The following is a 20229-nucleotide window of genomic DNA, read 5'->3' as shown; positions in this document are numbered from 1 at the left end:
CAAAGGCACACAAGAGTCAAAGAGAAACAGGTGGGAATAATCAGAAACTCTGGTAGGACACATGCTTATCAATTAAATTAGGAGGCTTTTCCCAGTTTCAGGTTTCCAGTGGTGGGGTTATTTATTTGAGGACTTAATGTAGTTCTACCTGGTGTTACTCTTGAAGAAGTTGCATTGGCAACAAGAGGGGGGCTGGGTTAGTGCTTCTACCTAACTTGGGTGTATGATTCAGAGCTAAGGAATCTATGATGCCAGAGCCCGAATCTCTCTTAGGGGCTTTTACTTTTCATAGATATAGTTTTTACTCCCTGTGATCCATGGTTTGACCAGCTTCTCCTTGTTTGAACAGAAAGAGCTGAGAGTCCTTAAAGGGATGAGGTAAAACAGCCGCTGTGTATCAAGTGGTTGCCTACCAGCCAGTGCTTTGCAGTCACTCAGTTGTTCTTCACAACAGCTGTGCCTAGGACCCCTTTGCTCCTATCTCCCTCTTGCCATAACTTCTGCTCATTTAGATTTCAGTAGAAGGAGGCTCAAATACCTCCTTCCCTAGGGAATCATCTCTACTTGCCCTCTATCACCACATTCAGTTGCTCTCTACTGAAATAACTATTATTTATTTCCTCTATGGTACTTGCCTCATTTATTCCTTCAGAATAAATTCACGTGAATTATCTCATGTATTTATTTGCTTGATTATTATCTATCTGTCCCTGCCTGTCTTGTTCACTGCTGCATCTTCAGCTTCGAATTCAGCGTCTGCCACATAGCATGCATTGACTTAGATATGCATTGAATTAAACATACCAGGTCTTGGTTCTTCCCTGGTGGTCTAGTGGCAAAGACTGCGCTCCCAGTGCAGGGGCCCCAGGTTCTATCCTTGGTTGGGGAACTAGATCCCACATACTGCAACTAAAGATTTCAAGTGCCACAACTAAGACCCAGCACAGTCAAATAAATACATTTTTAAAAAAATACCAGGTCTTATTTCCCCATTTTACAGATTAGAAAACTGACTTTCATTAAAAGCTCAAGCTGTTAATTAATGAATAAATTCCAGGTCTGGATGACCCTAAAATCCATTCTCTTCACTTCAATATTACTCTAATACATTTAGCTAAGGAGCTAAGGAGACAGTGTGCATTTTTCTTACAGTTTGAAGAAAAGGAGATTGAAATGGGATGATATTAAGGTTTTCTAACAGATAAGAGGATTTGTTCAATAAATGCCTATAGGTTTTTTCCCATTTATAGCACCTGCCTTCCCTAGAGTCTCCTGTGTTTTTTGCCCATCTCAACTGGCTCTTGACCCTAATTATTTCCTTTTAATTGAAGGAAGAGCACTGTCAGACACTCATGCTTTTCTGGCCTGTGTTTAACCCCAAGAGATCTTTTGAGGATTACTGTTTCTAGTAACCAACTGCCTTTTTCATTCCTTTACCATTTATTTTTGCAAAATCATTTCTCATTTCCTATGTGCTTATAGTATATTTATTGAGGCAGGCAATAAATATCTCCTAGTTGTGAATGAAATGTACTGTGTAGGATTTGGATGCTTGAAATATTCACCCAGAGTAAGTTACAGCCCCATCCTCGAGTTTCTGGTTCACAATAACCTAATCTTTCCAACATCATAGGGGGCAAGCAGGTAACATTGAATGAGCTGAGGGAAGAGGTAGAATAGGGAGTGGAGGGGGCTGTGGCAAACAGAGAAACCTGTTTAAAGGTGCCAGTCAGGGAATTCCGTGGTGGTCCAGCAGTTAGGACTTTGTACTTCCACTGCAGGGGGCATGAGTTCAATCTCTGGTCGGGGATCCTGAAAGCAGTGGGGCCAAAAAAATAAAGGTGCCATATTGCCACTTGGGAATATTGACCCAGTTTTGCTAAATCATCTGATTTTCAAGAGAGACCAGAAATTGGAATTATTTTTATTATAAATACCATCATTTTCAAATTTGGTCACAAATTCATTTCTTAAAACACAGTGCAGGACTTCCCTGGTGGTACAGAGGATAAGAACCCACCTGCCAATGCTGGAGACACAGGTACACTACCTGGTCCAGGAAGATCCCACATACCTCAGAGCAACTAAGCCCACCACCACTGGTGACCCTGCGCTCTAGGGCCCATGAGCCACAACTCATGAGCCTTTGTGCCCCCAGGCTTCAGCAGTACCTGAACCGTGAACTTCCAGATGTTCAAGCTGGATTTAGAAAGGGCAGAGAAACCAGAGATCAAATTGCCAACATCTGTTGGACCATAAAAAAGAACGAGAGTTCCAGAAAAACATCTATTTCTGCTTCGTTGACTACGCCAAAGCCTTTGACTGTGTGGATCACAAAAAACTGGAAAATTCTGAAAGAGATGGGAATACCAGACCACCTGACCTGCCTCCTGAGAAATCTGTATGCAGGTCAAGAAGCAACAGTTAGAAATGGACATGGAAAAAGAGACTAGTTTCAAATCAGGAAAGGAGTACGTCAAGGTAGTATATTGTCACCCTGCTTATTTAACTTATATGCAAAGTATGTCGTGCAAAATGCCAAGCTGGATGAAGCACAAGCTGGAATTAAGATTGCCAGGAAAAATATCAATAACCTCAGATATGCAGATGACACCACCCTTATGGCAGAAATCGAAGAAGAATTAAAGAGCCTCTTGATGAAAGTGAAAGAGGAGAGTGAAAAAGTTGGCTTAGAACTCAACATTCAGAAAACTAAGATCATGGCATCTGGTCCCATCACTTCATGACAAATAGATGGTGAAACAATGGAAACAGTGACAGCTTTTATTTTTTGGGTTCCAAAATCACTGCAGATGGTGACTGAGGCCATGAAATTAGAAGACGCTTGTTCCTTGGAAGGAAAGTTATGACCAACCTAGACAGCATATTAAGAAGCAGAGACATTGCTTTGCCAACACAGGTCCATCTATTCAAAGCTATGGTTTTCCCAGTAGTCATGTATGGATGTGAGAGTTGGACTATAAAGAAAGCTGAGTGCCGAACAACTGATGCTTTTAGCTTTTGAACTGTGGTACTGGAGAAGACTCTTGAGAGTCCCTTGGATTGCAAGGAGATCAAACCATTCAATCCTAAAGGAAGTCAGTCCTGAATATTCATTGGAAGGACTCATGCTGAAGCTGAAACTCCAATACTTTGGCCACCTGATGGGAAGAAATGACCCTGATGCTGGGAAAGATTGAAGGCAGGAGGAGAAGGAGACAACAGAGGATGAGATGGTTGAATGGGATCACCGACCCGATGGACATGAGGTTGAGTAAGCTCTGGGAGTTGGTGATGGACAGGGAAGCCTAGCATGCTGCAGTCCATGGGGTTGCAAAGAGTTGGACACAAATGAGCAAGTGAACTGAACTGACACATATATATATAGATATATATCTATATATCTATATATATATGTATTTGGTCTTTGTCCAAGGATCCTGGCACAGAACTCTTAAAACCCTGAAAATATTTTAGTGCTAAGAGCATCATTTATTACCATGATGAGCCCCTATCAACTACACTGGAGTTTAGGTAATGTGGTAACTCTTTGTGAGGAGGGGGGCAAGATGCTTTCAGATATACATATAGTTTCAGATATCTGGATAGTGGGTCACCAGAGGAAAGAAACAACCATGTGATTAGAGAGTTAAAACTTACAGCCCTGTTTTCCTTCCCATGTCCCCTTCCCCTTCTTACCCATCTCCTGACCTCCTGGGATGGGAGAGTGGCTGGAGATTGAGTTCAGTCACCAGTAGCCATGCCCGTGTACTGAATTCTCCATATAAACTCCCAAAACCATGAAGTGCTATGAGGGTGGCGCACCCTGAGAGGACATGGGAACTTTGTACCACCCCATCCCCCAATACCCTGCCTTATGCATCTCCACCATTTGGCGGTTCCTGGAGATGTATCTTTTATAATAAATCTGTAATAGTAAGTAGAGTACTTTCCTAAGTTCTGTGAGTCATTCTAGAGAATTATCAAACCTGAGGAGGCAATTGTGGGAAGCCAAATTTGTAGTTAGCTGGGCAAAGTGAGGGTAACCTGGGAACGCTGTTTGCAGCTGGCATCTGAAATGGGGGCAGTCTTGTGGGACTGTGCCTTTAGCCTGTGGGTCTGCACTAACACTGGGAATCAGTGTCAGAACGGAGTTGTTGGACATCTAGTTGTTGTTGGAGAAGTGATGTGGAAAAAATAAGTATTTGATGTTATAAAAACAAACAGGGAAGTCCCCGGTGATCCAGTGGTTAGGACTTCACAATTTCACTGTGAGGGTGGTGGGTTCAATCCCTGGTTGGGGAACTGGGATCTCACAGGCCCCATGGCACAGCACAAAAAGTAAATAAATAAACATGGTATCAGAAGTGATGTCAGAAATGACACCACAGAAGGGAAGGGACGAAGGGACCTGCCTGTGATTACACAGTGAGTTAGTTATGGAACCAGATTTCGAAGATCCTGATCTAACTCTCAACCTAGTGCTCTTTCCATCACATCAAATAGGTTGGCTTTATTTACCCTTGGGTGCTGGAGATTTCACACTTTCTGGAAATAAGTGGAGTGTGGCCTATTCTAACTACTTGGCATAGGATGTTTACTGAATATATGCTGAATAAATGAGTGTGTCCAGCACCAAAATGCCTGCGCTCAGAGCTACATGAAGACAGTATCTGATGTAGTTTTGATTGGCAGCAGGGAGGGTTTAGCTCATCACGAGCACCGGGGCTTGGGGGTTGAGGGAGGGGTTCCATGAGAAGGCAAGAAAGTAGGGACTCAACAGCATTTTTGATTTATCAGCACCAGGTCATCAGATGTAGAGAGCCCAGGAATAGATCATTTCCACAGACCCCTGGAAGTTCAGATGATGCTACAGTAAACCCACTATGATTCCACCAAACAGAAACCCCTGAGACATATCCTAAATCATGATTTTTACCCTCATGATTTTTACCACAACTGCACCCTACTTCTGTTGTTATTTCTTCAACATTTTTTCTTTAATTAAACTCCCTATTTTTAATAAGCATATTTTAAAAAGGTAAATCTGGATCATTCCATAAATGAAAAACTAGTCTCATTCATTATAAATAAAAGATAACTATAAAATATAAATAATATTAAAATGTAAAATGTTGGATTTCCCTGGTGATCCAGTGATGAAGAATCGCCTGTCGGTGCAGGGGACATAGACTCGATCCCTGGTCCAGGAAGATTCCAGATGCTGTGGAGCAACTACACCCATGGGCCACAGCTACTGATGCCCATGTGCCCTAGAACCAGTGTTCCACAAGAAGAGAAGCCAGCACAGTGAGAAGCCCATGCACCACAACTAGAGAGTGGTCCCTGCTCACCACAACTGGAGAAAGCCTACGTGCAGCCCAGAAGACACAGTGCAGCCAAAAGTTAATTAATTAAATTTAAAAAGAATATAAAAGGTCTATCCTCATAGTGCTGAGCTTACCTGAGACCCCACTAGTGATATGTGTCCCACACTTGGGCAATACTGCCCTAGAGGAGAGTTCTTAAGGGCGGGCGGGTCCACGTATGGATTGCAAAGGTTTCACAAGTCCCCAGGAATTATGCACAAGATATGTGTTGTGCTCACAAGCATTTTTCCAGGAAGAGGATCTATACCGTCCATCAGATGCACAAAAGGATTCAGAACCCAAGGAGGATAAAGAACAATTGCTCTACAATAACCTCTACTCCTGGAATGAATGCAAGATTCTCTCACCATGTCCTACTGAATTGACCCATCTGAGATTCCATAGCATTACATACCTGGGCAACTCACTCTATTCCACTCCTAGGTGCTAAATTTTCTTGAGAACCCTTCTGAGCCTGAAAACATGCATTTTCTACTCTACCTACCAGAATCATATTTAGAGGGAGGCAAAACTGAGAGTATAGGCTTCAGAATCAGACATACCTGGGAAAAACCTAAGTTGTATGTCCTCCTATGAGTTAGTTAGCCTCTCAGAGGTATAGTTTCCTGATTTTTTAAAAACATATTTATTTGGCTGCGCCAGGTCTTAGTCTTGGCGTGTGGGACCAGGGATCTAACCCAGGTCCCCTGCATTGGGAGCACTGAAGTCTTAGCCACTGGACCACCAGGGAATTCCTTGATATTTAAATGGAGATAATACCTTCATTGGAGAAGGAAATGGCAACCCACTCCAGTATTCTTGCCTGGAGAATCCCCATGGACAGGGAAGGCTGGTGGGCAACAGTCCATAGGGTTGCAAAGAGTTGAACATGGCTGAAGTGACTTAGCAATACCTTCACTGTAGGGTGGTAGCAAGGATTATATTAAAGAATACATCTTAAAGACCTAGCCAAGGGACTTCCCTGGCAGTCCAGTGGTTAAAATCCTGAGCTCCCCAATGCAGGGAGCCCAGGTTCCATTTCTGGTCAAGAAACTAGATCCCACATGCTGCAGCAAAGATCCTGCTTGCCACAACTAAGACTCAGCACAGCCAAGGAAAAAAAAAAAAAAAGACCTAGCCAAGGTCCAAAAGATGGTAGCTATTGCTGACTTAGACCTTATTATGTGCCAAGCATCTAGGACACATTATCTCCTTGACTTGTCACAACTCTATGAGCCAGATGTCAAGAGCTGTTGGTCTCTGCCTTACACAGATGAGGAAAATGAGGTTCAGAGAGATAAAGTCCCTTGCCTAAAGTCACACTAGAAAATGACAAGGGATTTGAGCCCTGCTCTGTTTGAATCCACAGTCCCACATAGTAGATGGAGCCTCTGAGCTGCCCCCACCCCTCCACCCAAGACAAATGGAGCCTGTGAGTGTCCTTGGAGGTTCTTAGCATCTCTGGCACCTGGCAGGAGCTCCCTAAATATATGTTGGGTGGATGGAAGAAAGAATAAATTCAAACTATTGAAAAAAATTCAAACTAACTCAGCATTGTTTCCTCTCAAACTTGACCCGAGATTGGTCCTTGACTGTCTTGCTCTGCTCTGAACAGATTTCATTTGCACTTTAGTCCCCAGACTCTCCCAGGGCCCTCAGAAAGCCCTTTGGAATTGTCCACAAGCACACTGAGGGATTTCTTGCAGGGACTGGAGTTCAACCCTCCCAAAATAGATGACACAAAACCACAACCTGCTCCACCTCCACCTGGCCACTGGCCCAGGACCACACACTGTCCCCAGCCCTGTCCAGTAGTCACTTTTCAAGATTTTCTGGTACCTCAAGCCCTTTCCGTGGACTGTGAGTTCTGTCACCAACCTAGCAGCTCCAGCACTCCCTTATCTGAAAGGAAGTGTGAAGAATATGACCTTGCAATCCCGAGTTGATTCAAGAACCCTTGTCCAGAAAGGAGAGGCTCTATGGGAGAGTGTGCAAGGCCTTAGGTCTCAATCTAGAACCTTTCTCCCCATGAAGAAGGGCTGGCACTACCCTGGTGCTGGCAGGGGAACTGAGTTTTGGAGCCAAGTACCGTACTGCAGTGCAGAGAGAATGAAGCCAGGCAGACCTGGGACAACTCAGGCAACAAAATACTTCCCTTTGGCCCATAGCCAAGCCTCGCCTGAATGGGCAGACACCTCCAAGGCCTGAGTGCTCAGCCTCCTGTACATGGGGGCAGCAGATACATTTAGGCACATCCAGAGAGGCCTAGTCAGTTAGCAGCTCCCAGTCAATAAGCAGAGTAACCTAGGGGAGAGACTAAAAGTGCAGACTTTAAAGACAGGCAGAATTGAGTGTGAAGCCTTACCCTGCCCCTACTAAGATGTCTGACCTTGTGTAAGTGACTCTACCTCTCTGAGCCTTGGTTTCCTCATCTGTGAAATGGGAATTGTAATAGCCCTTGTTTCTCAAGGACTATGTGGAGATTGAGATGGTATATATAAAGCAGGTGATTTAGAGAATCTAGCGATGGTCCAATGGCTAAGACTCCAGGCTCCCAATACAGGGCGCCCAGGTTCAATCCCTGGTCAGGGAGCTAGACCCCACATGCTGCAACTAAGAGTTTGCCTGCCATTATCAAAAATCCTGCATATTGCAACTAAAGATCCTGAGTGCCACAACTAAGATCCAGTGTGGTCAAATAATGAATATTTTTTAAAATAAAGATAAATAAAAAATAAAGTAAGTGGTAAAGGACTTGGCAGGGCTTCCTTGGGGGATCATAGATAAAAGGATCCGCCTGCCAATGCTAGAGACGTTGGTTTGATCTCTGGGTCAGGAAGATCCTCTGGAGCAGGAAATCGCAACCCACTCCAGTATTCTTGCCTGGAAAATTCCATGGACAGAGGAGCTTGGTGGGCTACAGTCCATGGGGCTACAAAGAGTCGGATACAACTTAGAGACTAAAACCATCACCACCACAACAAAGGTCAATGATGCTAGCTATCAATTATCGTTAATGGTACCCTAAACCAGGATTCTTTACTTCAGTGCCAACATTTTGGACTAGAAAGTTTTTCACTATGGGGGTGCTGTCTTGGGCATTGAAGGATGTTTAACAGCATCATGTCCCTAGCCTCTGCCCACTGAAAGCCAATGGCACTCACTCCAAGTTGTTAGCCAAAAACGTCTGCAGACAGGAAATTCCCTGGCAAACCAGTGGTTAGGACTCTGCACTCTCCCTGCCAAAGGTGTCAGTTCAACCCTGGTTGGGAAACTAAGAGTCCACGACCAAAAAAAAACCAGTCTGCAAACAGTGTCAAATGTCCCCTGGAGAGTAAAATTGCCCCCCCAACCCCAGTTGAGAACCAGTGCCCTACATAATCTAGGATGAGTCTGAATGCCTCAGATCCCTCAATTCAGAGCCCTGAGTAAGGCCTACTTACAAAGGGATGGAATGTCTATCAATTATAGAACAAGTTCCCTCCTGCACAGACTGAGGCAGGACCTGACTGCGTATGAGCCACCTCTGACTCACTAGGTGACCTTGCTGTCACTCTTTAATTATATGCAAAGTAGCCCTAAGTAAAATCTCAGTTATTCTAGGGCTCCAGACAATGGGACAGGTAGTTGGTTTCTGACTTCTGGCATCTCCATTCTTCTTCACTGACTGGGAGAAAACCTCGCTTCCCCAGAACTCAAGAGTTCATTCAGACCTTCATTGATTGTTGTGGTCCATGCTCAGGTTGAAAAAGAACTTCCAGACACGAGGCAGAATGAAAGGAGAGTAAAGTTTATTAGAGCAGGGGAGGGGGGGTTGCTGTCAGCACAGAGAGCAGACTTCCTGACAATTGGGGAGAGCCAATCTTGAAAGCGAGTCCTTGGTCTGTTTCTATAGCCAGTGGGGACAAGGAGCTGGGTAGGGGTCTTGAGAGTCATTTGCTGATTGGATAAGGACTTCCTAGGTGGCGCTAGTGGTAAAGAGCCTGCCTACCAATGTAGGCAGAAGATGTAATAAGAGATGTGGGTAAGATCCCTGGGCAGGGAAGATCCCCTGGAAAGGGCATGGCCACCCACTCCAGTATTTTTGCCTGGAGAATCCCATGGACAGAGGAGTCTGGCAGGCTACAGTCCATGGGGTCACACAGAGTTGGACACGACTGAAGTGACTTAGCACACAGCACATATACTGGGAGAGAGAAGAATAAGGCAAATACCTTCTCCTTATATGGGGTGGGAGGGGAGACAGGACATACTACTCGGGAGGGCTCAAAAATTCCGCAATAGTTACAGCATGGCAGGAAGGGCGATAAGGGTCTGGTTTTTTCTGTTTCTGCATTCCAAGACCCTCCTTCACCGTGTTGCTTTATCCTTGGGGCATCACATTCATGACTGCTGACAGAGAGCCAGGTCCAGTGGCTAAGACTCAGTGCTCCCAATGCAGGGCGCCCAAGTGATCCAGTCAGGAAACCGGATCCCACACACCATAACTAAAGATCTCGCATGTCGCAATGAAGACTGAAGATCCCTCACGTTGCAACTAAGACCTTGCACGGCAAAATAAATACTTTTTTTTTTTTTTTTAATCAGTAGGGACTTCCCTACAGGGGCAGTGACTGAGACTCCATGCTCCCAATGCAGGGGGACCCAGGTTCAATCCCTGGTCAGGGAACTAGATCCCACCTACTGCAACGAGAGATCCAACATGCCACAATTTCTACCAAGTCCAAGCTTCCTCGGCTCGCCACATGTAAGCTACAGTTGTTTACTCGTCTGTAGGCTGCCAGACTCCTCTGTTCATTGGATTCTCCAGGCAAGAATGCTGGAGTGGGTTGTCATGCCCTCCTCCAGGGGGTCTTCCTGACCCAGGGAGTCTTCCCTGACCCAGGGATTTGAATCCGTGCCTCCGGAGGCTCCTGCATTGCAGACAGATTCTTTACTGCTGAGCCACCAGGGAAACCCTATAGAACCAGAGAGAGAAGCAATGAGAAACTAAAGCCAGAAGGCAGAATAGAGAGGTAGAGGCAGCAAGGAAGTAAGGAAAAAAGGATCTTCAGTCTTGCAAACTATCTCTAGGAAGGGCCAGCCTTTGGAATCGGTATGTTAATCTCTTCTTTTTATTTGCAGCCATTTACAGGTGGGAAGGGTCAGATAATCTCTCTATGAGCTGAACTGAGGAACCTGAGTTTAACAGTCTGGCGGAGAAGCAGAATCCTTTGAGGCAGCCGCAATGAAAAGCAAGTCAAAGATACAGTTCTAACATGGTGTAAGAATTGGTTCTTCTCTGCAACACAACTAAGACCCAGCTCAGCCAAATAAATAAATAATAAATAGAAAGAAATATGTATTTTTCTTCATCCGTTTCCTAGGTCACAGCTCCCAAACCCGTGGAATTTTCTGAGCAACAACAGCATTATAACATGTTTTGTTATAATATTTGGTCTCATGTCCTCAGTTCCTGAAATCATTTCAGATCCATAAAGGTACAATGAGTGTCTTGTTATTCACAATAAGCTCCTTTCCACTACAAATGGGTTTCTGCTAATGAGCTGACTTTCGGAAACCACCTAAGGTGGGGGGCTGGTTGCCAGTGGAGCCAACCATGGGATTAAAGGCTTGGAAATTTCAGTCCCATCCCTGGCCCCCAAGGGGGTAAGAGGGGCTGGAGTTTGAGTTTAGATTCCAATGACCAATGATTTAATTGGGCTTTCCTGGTGGATCAGTAGTAAAGAATCTGCCTTCCAATGTAGGACACCTGGGTTTGATCCCTGGGTTGAGAAGACCCCCTGGAGAAGGAAATGGCTACCTACTTCAGTATTCTTGCCTGGGAAACCCCATGGACAGAGGAGACTCACAGGCTAAAGTCCATGGGGTCACAAAAGAGTAGGACACAATTTTGCGACTAAACAACGATTTAATCAACCGTGCATGTGTAATAAAGCATTCATAAAACCCCAAAAGGATGGGGTTCAGGGAGCTTCCAGGTTGGTGAACACGTGGAGGTTTGGCGAGGGCAGTGTGCTGAAGAGGGCATGGAAGCCCCCCCCACCCTTCCACCATACCTTGTGTCTCTCCCATCTGGCTGTTCCTGACTTACATCTTTTCATAATAAACCAGTAATTTAGTAAGTAAAATGTTTCTCTGAGTTCTGTGAACTGCTCCAGCAAATTAATTGAACTCAAGGAGGGAGCTGTGGGTACCTCTGACTTACAGTCAGTTGGTCAAAAGTACAAGTAACAACCCAGGCTTGCAACTGGTTTCTGAAGTGGGGCTGAGGGGTAGTCTCATAGAACTGAACACTGGACAGTGGAATCTGATGTCATCTGCAGGTAGATGGTGTCAGGATTGAGCTGAATTCTAGGACATCAGCTCGTGTCCAGAGAATTGCTTGTTGGTGTGAGGGAGACTCTCACTCCTCACACACATTGTAATTGGTGACCAGAACCCTATTAGGGATGCACAAGAGAACCAAACAGGCAAAACCCCTTCTTCATGGAACTTATATTCTAGCAAGTGAATAAAGATAATAAAGAAGCAAAAATATGTCTGACTCTGATACATGCAATGGATAAAAAAAATAGAATAAGAGAACCAAAGGGGACAGAGTGAGCGATCTTGTCTTAAATGGAGGTTTCCAGGCAGGGCGGTCTGAGAAGGTGCCATCTGAGCCAAGACTTGATGACCTAGCTATTGGGTAGACGATAACGTGTACAGAAGCCAGGGGGAGCAGAGAGGCCAGGCCAGGACCCTGCAATAGTCCAGGTGAGAGGTGATGGTAGCTTGGACCAGGACAGATGCAGCAGAGGCAGGATGAGACGTAGCTGGATTCTGGATATATTCTGGAAATGGAGTGGACAGATTTGCTGATTGATTAAATGCAGGGAGAGGGAAAGAGAGGAGTCAAGCATGACTCCAAGTCTTGTGATCTGAACAGTGAGAAGAATGGATTGAGATGGGGAAGGCTGGCCAAAAGAGAAACAAAAACTTGTTTTGGCTATGTTAGTTTGAGATGCCTATTAGAATTTCAAGTGGAGATGTCAAACATGCAGTTGAATATATGTATTCTGGGAAGAGGTCCAGGCTAGAGCTATCATTTGGGGAGTCATCAGATTATAGATGACATTTAAAGCCATGGGACTTGATGAGATCACCACCAGCAGGAGGAATATGTGTAGACAGAAGAAAGTGAAGTCGCTCAGTCGTGTCCGACTCTTTGTGATCCCATGGATGGTAGCCTACCAGGCTCCTCCCTCCATGGGATTCTCCTGGCAAGAGTACTGCAATGGGTTGCCATTTCCTTCTCCAGGGGATCTTCCCGACCCAGGGATCGAACCAGGGTCTCCCACGTTCCAGGTAGACACTTTAACCTCTGAGCCATCAGGGAAGCAAAAGAGGTAAGGCTTATCCAGGTAGCAATATCCTCTGAGCTTTCACTGTAGGCCAGGCCCCAAGCTAGGTGTTAGGTACGGAGATGTAAATCCCTCAGCACTTGCCCAAGAGAAGCTCCATTACTTATTTAATTTTTCCTGCCTAAGTGCTTTGGCCAATTAGAGGATAAACACTGAGAATTCCTGCCCTGTGTCTTAGTCACTTGCTCATTTTTTCAAGAGATATTTATCGAACACCTAGTTGATACAAGGCCCCCAACTAGGCAGGAGGGACATGAAAGGGAGCAACTCAGATGTGGCTCCTGTTCTTCATGGAGTTTATATTTTGTGTGTAGAGGAACTGGACAATGAATGAGACGCACATGGTATTTTGTTCTAACAGTCCAAACAGACAGAGTCCATTCACTTTTCAGTCCATCCCCTCAAACCAGCTTATCACGGTTATCGAAGTGACCACCATGCTGCTAAATCCAATGGCCAGTTCTCAGCATCCTTCATTGGTGGACTTGTCACCATCACCTTTGCTCGCCTCTCTGAAGCTCATTCTTTGCTTGGCTTCCAGCATCCCTGGAAGAGTTCCCCTCCTGTCTTGCTGGTTGCTCCTTCTCAGCTTCATCTACCTGCTCCAGCTCTGCTTCCTGACCTCTAAAGGATGAAGCGTCCTGGGCCTCAGTCTTTGGACCACTTCACATAGTTTCCATTTTCAATTCTTTGAATACCACCTCTATACTCATGACTCTTAGTCTATTCAGGATGCCGTCACAGGGTATCATAGACCAGGTGGCTTATAAACAATAGACATTTATTTCTCACAGTTCTGGAGACTGGACATCCAAGATCAAGGTGCCAGCATGGGCAGCTTCTGGTGAGGGCCCACTTCCTGGTTCACAGACGACCATCTTCTTTCTGTGTCCTCACATGGTGGAGGGGGTGAGGGAGCTCTCTGAGGCTTTCTCCATAAGGGTCCCAACCCTATTCATTACCTAATTATCTCCCCCAAAGCCTCACCTCCTAATACTATCACATTGGGGGTTAGGTTCCAACATATGAATTTTGGGAGATACATAAATAGTCTATCTGTGTTAGTCGCTTCCCTGGTGGCTCAGATGGTAAAGAATCTGCCTGCAATGCAAGAGACCTGGGTTCAATCCCTGGGTTGGGAAGATCCTCTGGAGAAGGAAATGGCAACCCATTCCAGTATTCTTGCCTAGGAAATCCCATGGATAGAAGAGCCTGGTAGGCTCCAACATATGAATTTTGGGGGATACATAAACATCTATAGGAACCCCAAATTTGTAGTTGCCAGGAATAACTATGGGTAGACTGGTAACCCCTTTTGTGGCTGGCATCTGAACCGAGGGTAATTCTTGTGGGACTAAGCCCTCCCTTAACCTGGGGTAGAGGAGGTCTGCACTAACTCTGGGTAGTTGTGAATTACTGGACACAGAGTTGGCATTGGAGAATTGACGTGGAAAAATGACACATTTGGTGCCAGAGGTGGTGTCAAAAGAAGACACCACAGTAGTCCCTGGGTATCTGCCTAGTGCTAAAGATACTTCAATAAAAACAAAAATTATAACCATAAATAGGAGAAAAGAAAAAAGATAAATAGTGATACCAAACTTCTGGATGGGAAAGCCAAATATAGCAAGAATGGAAAAATCTTCCCCAAGTAAATTTATAGATTTAACACCATTCCAATGAAAAAACTAGAAGGTGCCATATAGAAATTGATAAAAAGATTCTAGAATGTACTTAGACAAATCAACTGGCAAAAATTCTGAGGGGATAAAAGGAATAATAGAGGATACCTAGGCTTTTCTCAGGTACAAACTGGGAGGAAAGTACGAAGCTGGGGTCACACAGGTCTTGGCACCACTGAAGACTAACTTACTAAGTCAGGGACCTGAAGGTCAAAGAGTGTTTGACCAGGCTAGAGACCGAGGAGGCAGAGGTGAAGAAATCAATGTTCCAAGAAGTAGCCCCCGCAAGACAGAGTACAGGCTCTGAGACACAGCAGATCCTGGAGAAGCTGGCGGTCTGGGAGTAATGGGAGATGAGGGAGAGACTGGAGGCAAATCACAAAGGGTCAAGATAAAGGGGAACAGATAGGGCTCTCTCCAGAGGGACAGACACTGTCCCCTCCACCGCTGGGACCCTAGTATCTAGTGCAGTGCACACAGTAGGTATTCCAGAAATAGCCTGCAGATCTTTTCATAAGTACGTTTAGGGACTTGGTTGTTTTAACATCTGCAGGGTATTCAGAACTGCACGTTTCTCGTGTCGTTCTGATCCTCTGGGTGGACCCTGAGATGCTTCCAGTTTCTTAGGGAATCACAGTTATAAACAAATTTCCCAGCAGTTTGAATATCGCCCCCCTGCAGCCCCTCTTCCTCAGGCCTGCGAGGGATCACTGGCTCTTTGCTTGGTCCTCTTCTGCTTTCCCTCTGGCTTCCCAACAAACACCCCTTTGCTCTGCATAGCTCCCCTAGGAGACTGTGAGACTATATTCCCCTCAGGCTCTCGCCTTCCCCCAGCTTTGAGTGTCTCATCCCATTTACAATCATCCTAGTCAGGGATATACAATAAACATTTGTATGAGCAGCTGAAACACTTAGGATTTACATGTATAATCTAACCCAGTCGGGCTCTGACTTACATTAGGGCTTCTCACCCTAAGTCACCAGTGGCTTTAGAGTGAAAAAGGAAGAATGCCCCCCTACCCCCACCTAACTATGGTTAGGAAAAGCACCAAGCTCTTTTCTCTTCTCCCAGCTTTCTTTGCACATGCTCTTCCTTCTGCCTGGAATGTTTTTATTTATTTATTTTAGTTTTATTTATTTATTCAATTTTAACAATAAACTGGGTCTTCCTTGTTGCATGCAGGCTTTCTCTAGTTGCAGCCACAGAGGCTACTCTTCAATTGTGGTTGCACGGGCAGCTCATGGACTCCAGAACATGTGCTTCACTAGCTATGGCGCAGGAGCTTAGTTGTCTCCCAGCGTGTGTGGGATCTTCCTGGACCAGGGATGGAACCTGAGTCCCCTGCACTGGCAGGTGGATTCTTAACCACTGGACCACCAGGGAAGTCCTGGAATGCTTTTTTTCCTCCTCTCCTCATGCACCTGGTTAACACCAGCTGCAACTTCAGGTGTCAGCTCAAAAGCCACCCCCTCCAGGAAGCCTTCCCTGAACACCCCACTCAGCTCTAGGTTAAGGGGCTGCAGGAGCACCTATTGCCACTGTCCCTTTAGTTGTCTGTGAACAGTGCTGGTCTTGATCACTCTTGTGTCCCTGAAGCCTAGCACACAGCCAGGCTGTTCTGCAGCTCAGTAAATACCCAGTAATGAATGAACAAATGTCAAGTGGGCAAGAAGTGGGGAAAATCATCCAAGTCCCAGATGCCAGAGACACAAGCCTGGGCTTTTTAGAGCTGGGGTCAGAGAGTTTCACGAGGGGGAGAAAAACCTCTGGTCTTCTGCAGGCACAGTCAAGGAGTGTACCATAACGAGAAAAACTGGCAGCCCACGAGAAGGATGGAATAACAAAAGAAACTGGTCCCCAGCTGCCTAGCTCCAGGGAACGTTTGTCAATGTGACATTCACAGAAGCCCTGCACATGTGCTGGCTGAGGGGGAGAGTCAGCCTCAGCCACACAGAAGGAAATTCAGCTACTGTGCACATGTTAACACTGGGGGAGGGACGGCTCGGAAGGTTGGGGTTTTTTGTTTTGTTTTTTACTTTTATAAAATCTCCAAATATGTTCTGTATTTGTTTTTACCTTTAAGGGGTATGTGAAGTTGTGAGATGCTGTTACCAAGTTATACTGATGCAGTTCATTAAAAATCTTCTTAGTACAGGGATTTCCCTGATGGTCCAGTGGCTAAGGCTCAGTGCTTCCATTGCAGGGGGGATCTGGTCAGAGAACTAGAGCCCACAAACCTCAGTTGTGTCCGACTCTTTGTGATCCCATGGACTGTAGCCCACAGGCAACTCTGTTCATGGGGTTCTCCAGGCAAGAATACCGGAGTGGGCAGCCATTTCCTTCTCCAGGGGATCTCCCTGACCCAGGGATCGAACCCAGGTCTCCCACATTGCGGGCAGATTCTTTACTGTCTGAGCCGCCGGAGAAGCCCCAGATCCCACATATCACAACTAAAAGATCCCAAATGCCATAATGAAGGCTGAAGATCCCATGTGCCTCAACTAAGACTCCGCACCACCAAATAAATAAGTAAATATCTTTCTAAAATCTGCTTAATAAAAAATTGGATGCAAATTATAGGATGCTATTAAATCAACACATCTTCTTGCTGCATCAGAAAACATTATCAGCGCTGTCATTAATCGTTTCACACCCCTTCCACCCTTTGCTCGTGTTTCTGGTTCACTCCGGTTTCCAAGGTATGTGACAGACTAGAAAATGTTTAGGGAAAAATTCTGGGTTGAGGGTAAGGAATTTAGGGCTTAGAAAATAAAACCTGGTGAACATGAGAAGTCCGTTTGTCATTTTATACTTCAGTTTGCCTTTTCTAGAGCTAGAACAACTCTTCTTTAAGTATTAGTTAATAAAATTAACAGCTGTTTATTAAACACTTACTATGTACCAACACACAGAACTGTAAAGGGAAACGATAGGTTCCAGTGACTCTTAACGTTTTTTGTGGGGAGTTGAGGGGTATAGATTTACAGATCTTTGAAAACTGAAAAGGCAGAGGAACCAGAGATCAAATTGCCAACATCCACCGGATCATGTAAAAAGCAAGAAAGTTCCAGAAAAACATCTATTTCTGCTTTATTGACTATGCCAAAGCCTTTGACTGTGTGGATCACAATAAACTGTGGAAAATGCTGAAAGAGATGGGAATACCAGACCACCTGACCTGCCTCTTGAGAAATCTGTATGCAGGTCAGGAAGCAACAGTTAGAACTGGACATGGAACAACAGACTGGTTTCAAATAGGAAAAGGAGTACATCAAGGCTGTATATTGTCACCCTGCTTATTTAACTTATATGTAGAGTACATCATGAGAAACGCTGGACTGGAAGAAACACAAGCTGGAATCAAGATTGCCGGGAGAAATATCAATAACCTCAGATATGCAGATGACACCACCCTTATGGTAGAAAGTGAACAGGAACTAAAAAGCCTCTTGATGAAAGTGAAAGTGGAGAGTGAAAAAGTTGGCTTAAAGCTCAACATTCAGAAAACGAAGATCATGGCATCCGGTCCCATCACTTCATGGGAAATACATGGGGAAACAGTGGAAACAATGTCAGACTTTATTTTTTTAGGCTCCAAAATCACTGCAGATGGTGACTGCAGCCATGAAATTAAAAGACGCTTACTCCTTGGAAGAAAAGTTATGACCAACCTAGATAGCATATTCAAAAGCAGAGACATTACTTTGCCGATTAAGGTCCATTTAGTCAAGGCTATGGTTTTTCCAGTGGTCATGTATGGATGTGAGAGTTGGACTGTGAAGGCTGAGCACTGAAGAATTGATGCTTTTGAACTGTGGTGTTGGAGAAGACTCTTGAGAGTCCCTTCGACTGCAAGGAGATCCAACGAGTCCATTCTGAAGGAGATCAGCCCTGGGATTCCTTTGGAAGGAATGATGCTGAAGCTGAAACTCCAGTACTTTGGCCACCTCATGCGAAGAGTTGACTCATTGGAAAAGACTCTGATGCTGAGAGGGACTAGGGGCAGGAGGAGAAGGGGACGACAGAGGATAAGATGGCTGGATGGCATCACTGACTTGATGGACGTGAGTCTGAGTGAACTCCGGGAGTTGGTGATGGACAGGGAGGCCTGGCGTGCTGCGATTCATGGGGTCGCAAAGAGTCGGACACGACTGAGTGACTGAACTGAACTGAACTGAAAATTATAAATGGCACTGATAAACTGTATGGTAGCCACTAGCCACATTTGGCTATTAAAATCAAAATTAATTAATTACCATGAAATACAATGAATAGTTTGGCTTCTCAGCTGTAGCAGCCACCTTTCAAGTGCTTAAGAGCTACATGTAGCCACATGTGATTACTATTCAGGTAAGAGAACATTTTTATTTTCATACAAAGTTCTACTGGTTAGCACTGCACCGATATCCTTCCAGAATCAAGACTTCCTTGCTCATGTGCAATATTTTGTGTCCAACTTTACAACTTTTACAGCTTCGCAGGGTGGTGTCTGTCGGGGTTGCGTGGGGAGGCAGTGCTCTGCTGACAGCTGAAGCCTATGGATCCAAGAAAAAGGCGCCCTGACACAACAAGCTATCTGCCGCCTCCATGTCAGAATACAGGATGTTGGCACAAATAAAGCAAGGAGGCTGCTACAAATTCAGCACGCTCACTGCTGTAGATATACCTCACAGAAAATCAGGCTCTTGTGTTCCTACCTGTCTGGCCACATTCACAGAAACATCAGTTCAGGGACTTCCCTGGTGGTCCAGTGGCTAAGACTCGAAGCTCCCAACGCAAGGGGTCTAGGTTTAATCCCCGGTCGGGGAACTAGATCCCACATACCATAGCCAGGAGGTCGAACGCCTTGAACTAAGACCTGATGCAGCCAAATAAATAAATTAATTAAAAAAGAAAAAGAAACATCAGTTCATTATCCAAAAATAACTGAAGATATTAATGATTTTCTACAGTCTCTTAGAGAAAACACCAAGTATTCACCGTGTACTGCAACTCTACTTGAATTATCTTTCCCATCTTTCTTCCCTTCTCATCCTCCCACACATGGCACTTGCTTCCCTGAAGCTCTCTGTTCCTCCTTCCAAACTCTCTTCAGTTCTAGTTCTGCTGTTGCTTGTCCCCTTCCTCCCCTGCACAGCTCAGTTCTTAATTATGTAGCTCTCCAGAATGTTTCACTTGACTCCAGTGCACAAATATAGTGGCAAAGAATGACAGAAAGCTCCCAGGGTACAGCGGCCAGAAAACGTATTCCACAGTGACCCAGCCCAAGCCCTCCCTGCCAGCCTGGACTAGTCTCTCTGAGATGACTCATATTCCCACCAGTGGTTGACTGTCATCACTTCCTCTTCTGCCCACTCCTCCCAAGAGCCAGGGTCTGGGAGAAGCTCCTGACTGAGCATAGCAGAGAAGAAAATATTTTGCCGGGATGCCAGAGGGGACTGATGTCATAGGCAAAGCGAGGAAACCAGATGGGCAGGTTCATAGAGTGTTTTATCCCCAGTGTTAATTGTTTTCTTATTATTTTTTACTGGGCACTGCCCTGCTCTCTCGTAGGGAGTGAATGCACGGCTTGCTGTGGGAAATGCCTTAACAGTCTGCCAAGGTCAAAGGATTCTTTTTAATCTGAAGACAATCCCACTGGTGCTATTCTTATCATCACATCAGGAATGATAAATTTTATTGAGCTCCCATACAGTTTGCCTTTCTAGACTGTTCATGGGATCCTAAAGGAAATCAACCCTGAATATTCACTGGAAGGACTCATGCTGAAG

The sequence above is a fragment of the Budorcas taxicolor genome, chromosome 17, assembly GCF_023091745.1.
Source record: "Budorcas taxicolor isolate Tak-1 chromosome 17, Takin1.1, whole genome shotgun sequence".
Classification (NCBI taxonomy): Eukaryota; Metazoa; Chordata; class Mammalia; order Artiodactyla; family Bovidae; genus Budorcas; species Budorcas taxicolor.
The sequence above is the reverse complement of the archived record's forward strand: the minus strand, read 5'-3'. Positions refer to the sequence as shown.